Raw genomic sequence first — 11,089 nt, 5'->3', positions numbered from 1 at the left:
ATACATAATTCAGATTTTGTTTTTTTTTTATTTTTCTAAAATGAAAATACTGAGAAATAGAAAACTCCCGTGTTGCCAAAACATATTTTTAATAGAATAAAACATGACAGAACGATGTTTCTAATAACTCCATGTAAATTAAAACACGTTTGCTTATAAAATAATATAAATGTAAATTACATAAAAAAATAATTAATTTAAATACCATGTAAATGTAAACCAAAAACAAAATTCCAATATTTTATAAGAGTTTATAACATAAATGTTGTACATTTTTTTTGAGATTAAATTTTTAGTGTAAAATAATACAAAAAACTAATAATCAAAAATTCATTATTACTTAAGCCTGTATAAATTCTTCAATAATGCAACATATATATAGTTAAAAAAAAGCTTTTAAGAACATTATAATAATAGAAATCAATCATAGCTAGTTATGTACAAAAATAATTCCATTTTGAATTATTTAATTTGTAATTTTTGTGACTTTTGATATTATTATTGTGCAGGGGTAATGATGAATGCCACATTTACCAACAATCATTCCAAAGAATTTTTTCTCTAGGTGTAATAAATTAATTTTCCCTCTTTTTTATGTACTGTAGATGTAAGTAAACTAAATTGTAATATATAATTTTTAAATGTTACCATAATTTCTAATTAAGAAACTGAATAATTTTTATGTTGAAGAAATGATGTGAGAGAACAAAAAAAGAATAAATTCAATTTATTGATAAATAAATGCATTATTTATTCTAATGGTTTTTGGGGTAGCTGCAAGGAAGTGGATTAATAAAATAATGGTAATCTTTCCAAGGACGATTTTATATATTACACTTTATCAAAATCTGAATCCTCTATAGCACACTACATTGGTTGGTATACTCGAAAGAAGGTGTCTATCGGACAGAATTTTGACGAAACTGTCGCACAATTGAGTCATTTTTGTTTTGAAAGTGGTTTAAGTCCATTTTAGGTTCTAATACAAACTCAAATACCTGTAAGAAAAGTAATAAAGTCGGACGGGTTCGACTATATGATACCCTTCACCACTTTGGGTATATTCAACATTTTTGAAGGATCTGCAAATTGAAATTGGCCCCATAAACATATATTTCTTCAACCTATACTAAATTTTTCATTTGGTCAGATATAGAGTTGCTTCTTACATTGGGACAAAATTATATAAATCAATTTAAAGCATATATCATTCGGACACCCGAGTTTGGTGCACCATTTACGTAAAATCGGACGAAAATATTTATAAAAGCTATATCGAAATCTAAGCCGATTTCATCGAAACTTGTCGCAGAATATCGGCCACATTTTGAGTTCTTGGTGCATCATTTAATTAAAATCGGGAGAAAATCTGTATGTTCTATCCAGCTCTATCCAAATTTGAACCGATTTCAATAAAACTTTCCACATGCTAGGTTATATAAATTACATAACTTTGGGTCTTTGAACTTGCTACACGTTATCCTATAATAACTGCAATAAGTTGTGCAAAATTTTGTGCCAATCGGACACACCAGTGTCCGGTCCAGTGCAGCATTTATATCTAACTTCTGGTTATGCTAAGTTCAGTACGAAAGATATATGTGGACTTTGGTGCACCATTTACATTAAATCGAACTAAAATGTATATGAGAGCTATATCTAAATTTTAACCGATTTTCACGAAACTTAACGTCTGAAATTGGTGTAGCATAACGTGTGCCAAGTTTTATTGAAATCGGTTTAGATTTAGATATAGCTCCTATATATATTTTCGTCCGATTTTTAACAAATGGTGCACTAAATAATGTACTGATGATTGTGGAAGAACTGGAGATTATATCTTTCAAAGCTTTCGGTTCACATATAGACACAGAACATATATGTAAAGCAATCCACTTGCATGTCAATAGTCCTTCTAAAATGCGAGGTCTGCCAGGATTAATCTCTTGAATATAGCCAAAGTGGTAAAGGGTATCATATAGTCGGCCCGTCCGACTTTACTACTTTTCTTACTGGTTTATTATATGTTTTTGGTAAAAAAGTGCCAAATGTGCCCCATTCTCCGCTACTGAGCTATAGAACTCTTAACAAAAAGTGCCGAAGCTGCCCCGGTCTACCCTAATTGCTTCCGGTTGCTTTTAGGGACGTACGCAAGGGAGAAACCAGGCGGCCTTCGAAATAATTTTTGTTACTCTTCTGGGAAGCATAGGGCTCCACAAAGCAGCCTTAAGCAAGATGACTATATCATTCCGTTAGTTGCATTTTCCAATGCAAACTTATTGCGTTCTCGGCTTCTTGTAACTCTTTGGTATTCCATTCAACCGCCATTATGCTTATATTATGGACGTTATTTCTCAAGGTCTGACCAATTCATCTCAATTTCTTACGTTTAATCTGCTTTTGTATGGGTTCCTGGTTCCTTAAATTCCACAGCTCAATGTTACCTATGGTATTAGGGCCAGTATATTTAGTATATGATTCTGAGGCCTTTGTTTATGAATACAAGATCTGTTTCGCTGATATATAGCAGAGCTTCTTTATACATTGATATTAATATCAAGTTAAACATAACGGGCCAGTCTCTACAGGAATTCTAATTGCATGTTGGATATTTTGTGTGTGTGAGAGAGAGAGAAGGCAGGTATAATCCACATAACTTAAGACTATGAGTTGACGTGAAAGACTTCATATTATGCATCTTCTCAGAGTGCAGTATTTAGTTATTATCTTACGATTCTACATCTTGGTTGCCAGGTAAAATTTCAAAATCGTTGTAGGAAATGTACAAATTATACAAACCTTGTCCGATTAAAATCAAATTTTAGTCACGCCATTCTGTATACAGCAGCACATCGCATTGGAAGTTTTACTAAATCGACCGAAAATATATATGGTAGAACATATATGGTAGAACGGCCCGGGTTTCTTGTATCGCATATTCAGATTTAGCAGAAGGTGATTTTTGTAAAGTCAGCATCTTATTTTCAAATAAAGAAGAGTGCGGAAAGGGCAACCACCAAGTCCCAAAATTACTTCTGCCGCTATTTAATGCTTCACAACCCAAGAAAAAAACAATATTACATAGATGCGATGATGAGGACTCAGAACTTTATATCGAGAATGAAAAATATTTCAAAACGATATCGTCTTAAGGGGAAGTATACTGAATACTGTCGTTAGACGTAAACATAGAAAATGTTTGCAGAGTACGCCCAAAAATGCAACATACCTGACTGCTAGAACTAATTAGAGAAGCCTATTTTGAAGAAGTAAAAAGGACTGTATTATTTTCGGTTTTAGCGGATTAAACTGTATAAGTATAAGATTTTTGACAAGGTATCTAAGTCAACGAATGTTTCCGTTGCTCTGTAGAATTAGAAGGATTTTTTAAATATACAATACATTTATATATACGGAATTTATACAAGTAATGAATTTATATTTTCTTTCGATTTCATGTAAATTTTACACTAAGGACCCAAAGTTTGTCTGATTGGCACACGGTTTTGTACAATGTACTGAAGTTAATATATTTTCGTCCGATTTTAGGTAAGTAGTGCACCAAACACCTAATGTTTGTCCGATTGATACGAAATTTAGCTTAATATATATTACGAACGGGTGTCTGATTAAGATTAAATTTTGAAAAGTGTGTCATATTGAATATCGTGATGATAAATGTCTTCAAGAATTAAATATTAAGCGACACAAGGAAGGTTGAAATCTCCCATGCATATTAAAGAGGAATTGTTATTAAGTAACGAAGACTTTTGCAATTACGTTAGCGTGATTTAAATATATTTCAACTCCAGGATTAGGTGAAATGTAAGAACATGTAAAGAATTTAGTATTACCAAGAATTTTGCAGATACAAATTCAATATATTACTGAAACATCAACAAATTCAGAAAGACTCGTATTATAGACTGCTATAAGAACTCCTCCACCCTTTTAGATAATGTAGCTTTTCTAAAAACTTGATAATTATCAGAAAAGCCAAGTCTCGGTAAAAATGATTACTTTAAAATCACTATAGAAACTTTTAAGGAACACATTTCTCAATTTAGTGTTAAGACCTCTAACATTTTTATATAGAACCGGTAAAGCAATATACCGTTTTTTTTTGAAACAGGTGGAATATTAATAGTTTTAGGAATGTGTGGACGTTCCCTAAAAAACTATTTTTACCATACTTTTTTACTATAGAATTTTACAATTTCTTAGGAACTATTATTTGAAACGAAGAAAGGAGATTGGGAAGAATTGAATTTAAAGATTTTTAAATCACTATCAGATAAATCGTTTATTTTAGATTTTACATACCCACGGATGTTATCAGTCGAAGTGTTAGGGTGAAGCCTAGATATTAAAACGGTTTTACGTGGAGCTACAACAATTAACTAGGACCATTACCAAGATTAGTAACATTAAGGGGAATTGCAGAATTTGAAGGTGGGCCATTAACGACAATAGCAAGATGTAAGAATAATTTATTTATGGTTGCAGAAGTAGGGAAGACTGGGGCACCTTCGGCACTTTTTTTTAGAGCTCTATATCTCAGTACTTATTCAACATATATAACAACTTTATGGCTGATTATTGTCCTCAGACACTTAATTATAAAAAATAGTACCAAAAAGATATAAAAAAATTGTATTAGTTAAAAAATTTTACAGTTTTGTAAAAAAAGTCAAATTCGCCGAATGTGCCCCAACCCGGGGTAGCTTCGGCATTTGATGGGGCACATTCGGCACCATAGTCATAGCCGGGTAATTGTCATCGCCATCAGTCTGGTTGAAAATCTGATCCTCTAAAAGCTCTATTTGGTTTTAATACGCGACACAATTTTTGAATTTTAGGGCTATATTTTCTAGCGGCGGACGTTGAAATCTCAAAATCGCACACACTATCAGAAATTGGGGTTTTCTATCGCATTTTTGTTAATACAAGCACGTTTAGTCTTATATATGTAATTTCGAACCAGATTAAAGGATTATTTTTAAAGACAAACTTAAAAACATTTTAAGGAAATAATATTGCACTATCTGTATATGGCCGAATGTGCCCCTCTTTAAGATGCCGAATGTACTTTTTATAGTTTTTTTCATTTTTTTCGATCAGTTTTGTAAAAACATTATATTTTTAAATATTTCTATAATAATACACATCGTAGTTAACCACTTTTTAATAATATTGTCTTAAAAATTTAAAAAGTTTTTTACACGAAATACTTACGAAATGGAATTGAAATATTACAGAAACATCTATAAAAATACAAAAACCTAGATACATGGGTTTTTGTATTTTTATAGATGCTTATTACCTAGAAATTTCAAACTTTGTGTAAGTTATTTATTTCGATACTCGATACTTATATATCGAAACTAGTGATGTACGGTGAGAGCTTCATATCGAAAACGCGATTGCCGAAGGTGCCCCGATGCCGAAGGTGCCCCAGTCTCCCCTATATGTTGAAATTTAAATTAGAAACCGGAGCAGACAATTGACTATCTTCAGGAATTACATTATTCATATTGGAAGGGTGTTTTTCAACTGTATGCGAATACAAACTAATTATGGTATCTGACCATACATATGTAGAATATACCAAAAGTGGTGTAGGGTATTCTATAGTCGGTCCAGTCCGACTTTACTACTTTCCTTACAGGATTTTTATTGTGACACATCAATCAAATGGACTTCAATCAATCCATACACTTGTCATTGATGCAAATAAATGCAAAGTTTAATTTCAATCGGGTAGACTTAGAGTCGTTGGTGTATCATTTATATGAAAAGGACAAATTATACAAACCTTGACCGATTTCAAGCAAATTTATCACGCCATTCTGTATGCACAGTGTATTGTGATAATTTTACATAATTGGTCGAAAATATATATTGGAAATATATCTACTTCTGAACTAATATACAAATATACACGTTATTTATGTATTTCTTTATCTGAACCGATTTCAAAAACTTAAAAACGGAATTCTAGATCCATTTCGGAACGGTATGCAAAATGTCGTCTCTATCGAATCAATATACCCTATATGGGTGCATAATTTAGATAAAATAGGACGAAAATATATATTGTACTCGCCATTCTATACTCAATATGGTACGTTATGTGAATCGAATATATATGGACAAGCCTATATATGGAAGGTATATCTAAATTTGAACCGATTTTCTCCGATTGTGTTTGTCCTTGGGGCAAATAAATGAGCTTTGCCAAATTACATCTCATTCGAATCATAAATACCACATTCGCATTTAGCAGATATTCTAAAAATATATACAAAATAATGGAAAATATATAGTAAAGGTAAATAGGTCCCAACATATCAGGATATTCAATTCAGTTGAAAAGCGTCCCAGAATCCTCAAAACCTAAAAGTAGAAACATATAGTCCATCTTCGAACATCATATACCTGCAAAATTATGGCGTTATAATTGTTTCTTCCACCACTCAGTATTTTAACATCGATTATAAATATAAATCTAGTTGTTTCGGCAACGTCTCTTTCTGAATATTTTTCTATTCAACAATGAATACTTTTTAATTAAATTCCCAAAAGCTTGTCTCAAATTTATCATTTGGGCTTACCCTTTAAATATTCTTAATTACACTTTTTTGTTGAAATGTCGGAAAAAGTGTACAGTGTGCCATATGCAACTAGAATTACAATTTAACCACCATACGTACACTTAATGATAGACTATCCCCCCACACTACAACTACCTAACTTTATTGTTCGTCTGATCCAAACAATCTGTTTAGTCCATGTGAAAGTTCAATATAAATATCAATCATTTAACGAGTGCTCAACGTACATTGCCCTTTTCTGATTGAATATTTGTTGCATGATCGATCGGTAGACAAATAATAAATTGATTTGAATAGCTTTCAAGTTTTTCACGACTCTAGTTGTTGTCGTCATTTTAGTTTAGTCCCCCACAGCATTTGCAGAGTCCGCATTACCGGATGTTGCTGATTTCTTAGTAATTTTGTTGGGATCTATGGTTGCCAGTTATTCTTACTCCCACTGCTATTGATCAATTTATTATAAGATTGATTTCTGTGTGCAGCAGACCTCTGTAGAAGAATTGGGATTGCTTCTTTGAGCGCCTTTGTCGGCTTTCTTTTTTACAATTTAAAACAATGCCGGATATTATCGATCATTAAATAAATTATTATTTCGTATTTGTGGTTGTGGTTAGTTTTTGTAATATAAAAGCCAAGGAGACCATTTATTGGAGAATACATCCAGAAGACTATTGTCGAAGAAGTGAAAAGTGCTCCATTCTTTTCGGCTTTAGCGGATGAAACTATACTTGTATAAGATATTTGACATTATACGTTGTCAAATGTTACTGAATTTTTTAGAAATTTTGAGAATCTAGTGAAATTAAACATTTTCTGTTGTAAAACTAAATATATTTAGGAAACAAAAATAATTTCGGGTGGGGTCCAGTCCTCCCCTTCGTACGGCCCTGATAGCTCCCATATAAGGGTACCCCCAATTTTCGGTATTTTTGTGGTTCTTGAGCGCGTTTTTAACCGAATTCACTGAAATTGGTACATTGGGTTCTTATTGGGTATTAAATTTCTAAACTACAAATTATAAATATAGGTCCACTTTCTTTGGTAGCTCCCATATAACGGTACCTCCTAATTTTCTGTATTTTGTGGGTTTTGATCGCATTTTTCGACTGAGTTAGTTGCAAATTTGTACTTCGAGTTCTTATTGGGTAGAAAATCTATCGACAAATAATTAGAAATATAGGTCAATTTTTTCGGGTATTCCCTATATAAGTGTACCAAAAATTATTAATATTCGTTCTCTTTTAGGGGTAGTCCCCATATAACCCTCCTTTATACCCTTCACCACACTGTGGTACGGGGTATTATGTCTTTGTGCATATGTTTGTAACATAGAATCACTTTCTGAGTCGATTTATGCATGTCCGTCCGTCCGTCTGTTGATGTTCAATTGTAAACGAAGTACAGATCGCATTCATAATCCGATTTGGATGAAATTTGGCACAAGTCACTTATTTGACCCAAGGACGAACCCTATTGAAATTGAGCACCAAAGTCCCTGAAAATCATTCAATTTGCGGTTCAGATTCAGATATAGCTCCCATATATATTTTCGTCCGATTTTAGGTAAATAGTGACCCAAAGTCCCTATATATCTTTCAATTTGCAGGAAATTTGGCATAGCGTACGGAATTAAGTCTAGTATGATGAGTGGTAAGGTTCGGTGGTGTACTAAAGTCTCTATATAAGTTTCGATTTGCACGAAATTTGGAATAGCGTACTGAATTAAATCTAGAACGATGGGTGTTAAGATTCGTGAAAATCGGTTCAGATTTAGATATAGCTCCCATATTTTTTCGTCCGATTTTTGTAAATGGTGCATCAAAGTCCTTACATATCCTTCGATTTGCACGAAATTTGGTATAGAGTACTGAATTGAGTCTAGAATAATGTGTGGTAAGTTTCGAAAAATCGGTTCAGATTTAGATAGAGCTCCCATATATTTTCGTCCGATTTTATATAAATGGTGCACCAAATTCTTTATATATCCTTCGATTTGCACGAAATTTGGCATCGCGTACTGAATTGAGTCTAGAATAATGTGCGGAAGGTTTCGGAAAAATCGGTTCAGATTTCGATATAGCTAACACATATACATGTATATTCGTTGATTTTACATAAATGGTGCAACAAACTCCTGATGTTTTTCCGAGTAACACGAAATTTTGCACAAATCGTTTTTGCTATAAATCGTTTTCCATAAATTTGTCCCATGGACTAAATCTGCGAATGAAATTAAATTTAAATTACAGAAAGGCATGAGTATGTTCCTGCGAGGGAACGTTGATATGCAATTAATTGTAAGGATACATATGTAGAATACACCCAAAGTGGTGAAGGGTATCATATAGTCGGCCCAGCCCGACTTTAGTACTTTCCTTACTGGTTTATATAACAATTTTTATCTGATTTGTTCCGTGTGTTGAGTTGTCCCCATATATGGCATATAGGCGTATTTTACCATAGTATGGGGAATATTCGTTACTCGACACTGTCGGCTTTTACCCTACAAAGTATGGAATTCTAAGACGATTAAGCCATCTGTTGTAATCATTCCGCCTTCTAAGGATATCGTGATAAAAAAACTCGAACCTGACAATGATGAAATATATTGGCCAGCATTTAGGCATCTCTCCCATACTGAAGGGAAGTATTGAGATACAAAACTAAAATAGTCGGTTCGAAAGTGAGGGCATGGTCCCTCATATGATAATAACCCCAATTATTCGCTAATACCTAGCTATGTAATCAATGTTGGTCCTCTTTAGGTATAGCCTCATATAAATTTGCACTCTAAATTACAGTAGTTTGATGACTTTATAAAAATGTTCCATTCTGCGATTGAAATGCGATTTTAGGCAGAACTTTACACTTTTTTCACTTGTTTTAAAGGTCAATATCATAAAAAATTGCAATGACAGATAAATAAATTCAAAACTATTCAATTTTTCTAATAAACCTTTATAATCCTCCGGCGAACCTCGGACCTTAAAAAATTGACAATATTGCCTATATATGAGCTGATAATTTCTTCAGCACTGATTTTTGTTGTAAGTGAACTATTCCATGTCAATCGCGACATATGGATCAGAATTCATTATAATTAACCCTTCGCACATCATTTTAGCCTCAATTCAGTACGATATGGAAAATTTCGACTGAATTCTAGTTGATCTTTGATACACAATTTTCACAGGGTTCTTCGTTGGGCTAAATAATAGTTCCGTAACAAATTTTATCACGATTCTATAATAAATACGACTTGTAATTTGTTTACAAGAAACATGGACACGCGGATAAGCTTATATCGCCAAAAATTAATTCGAAGTGTAACATGAAACGCATATAAATATATCTGGTCTCTATATGTTTTGTGTTTTTAGGACGATATTGACAATTAGCCTTTTAATTAAAATATTACGAGAGCTAAGTAAGATTATTTTCTAATTGTATTACTTCTATGTAGCAAAGGGGTCCAATTTGCCCATTTGATTACACTAGGAGGTGCTGTACGCCACCACATTCATCGTCTACATAAAATTCAAAATAAGTCCTTCAACTTTTTCATTTGTATCGACTTTTATTTCATTGGACATCTTAACATAAATTCAGAAAATTGGTATTGAGGGAATTATAATATCATATCCAGTTTTTTTTTTGCATACTGTCACTTTTGAAATGAAACCATTGGGGTTCTACATTCTGCACTTCGCTTATCGATGGAATATTTTATGAGCGTGACATGAGACAGGTTTTTCGTCTCCCGCTTTCATATGAACAACTAACAAGACGTTTCAATATTAAAATTGGTTATTGTGTGGACCAACCCTTTTTCATTGTCACCTTCAGTCTGCTGGCAATCGTTTGGTTGATGTCATTCGAATTGGTATCCATTACTAAATGCTAGGCTATTTTTATCTTAAATACATTCTTTTATGTGTAACTTGGGAATATTTGAAAAAAAAAGATATTTCTTACTACCTTTTATTGTATTCTATATATTTATGGGCGGTGGAATTGAAATTAAGAAATTGTTAAACTTTACAGCTAAATATTAAAGCATTATTAAAAAAAAATATGATGATGAAAGTTCAGAGTTTAAACATCTATTCTAAATAACAATATAAAGTTGAAATAATTACACCAATGAATGCCATCACATATCTTTGGAAAGATTAATTAAAACAAATATCACATTTACTCACAAAATTCACATTAATAATAACGAAAATTGAAAATATTTTCCCAGAAAATGTTTCTAAAATTTTGTATGCCATCAATTAGTACTTTCATTGTCTTAAAGAAAAGGGTAACGTATCAAATTTTAAGGAGATAATTTCATAATTTTCTGTAAAGTCATCTTCGTCGATTTTAACATGGCATTAAAACGCGGGATCAGTGGAAAAGGGGTTTTCTCAATTATCATTGCTAAGATGGGGGTAATAAATTCGCATTTAAAATATATTTTATATGACATT

Source organism: Musca vetustissima, unplaced genomic scaffold (assembly GCF_032173495.1).
Source record: "Musca vetustissima isolate MV318-11 ecotype Yass unplaced genomic scaffold, APGP_CSIRO_Mvet_v1 utg26239, whole genome shotgun sequence".
Taxonomy (NCBI): Eukaryota; Metazoa; Arthropoda; class Insecta; order Diptera; family Muscidae; genus Musca; species Musca vetustissima.
The sequence above is the reverse complement of the archived record's forward strand: the minus strand, read 5'-3'. Positions refer to the sequence as shown.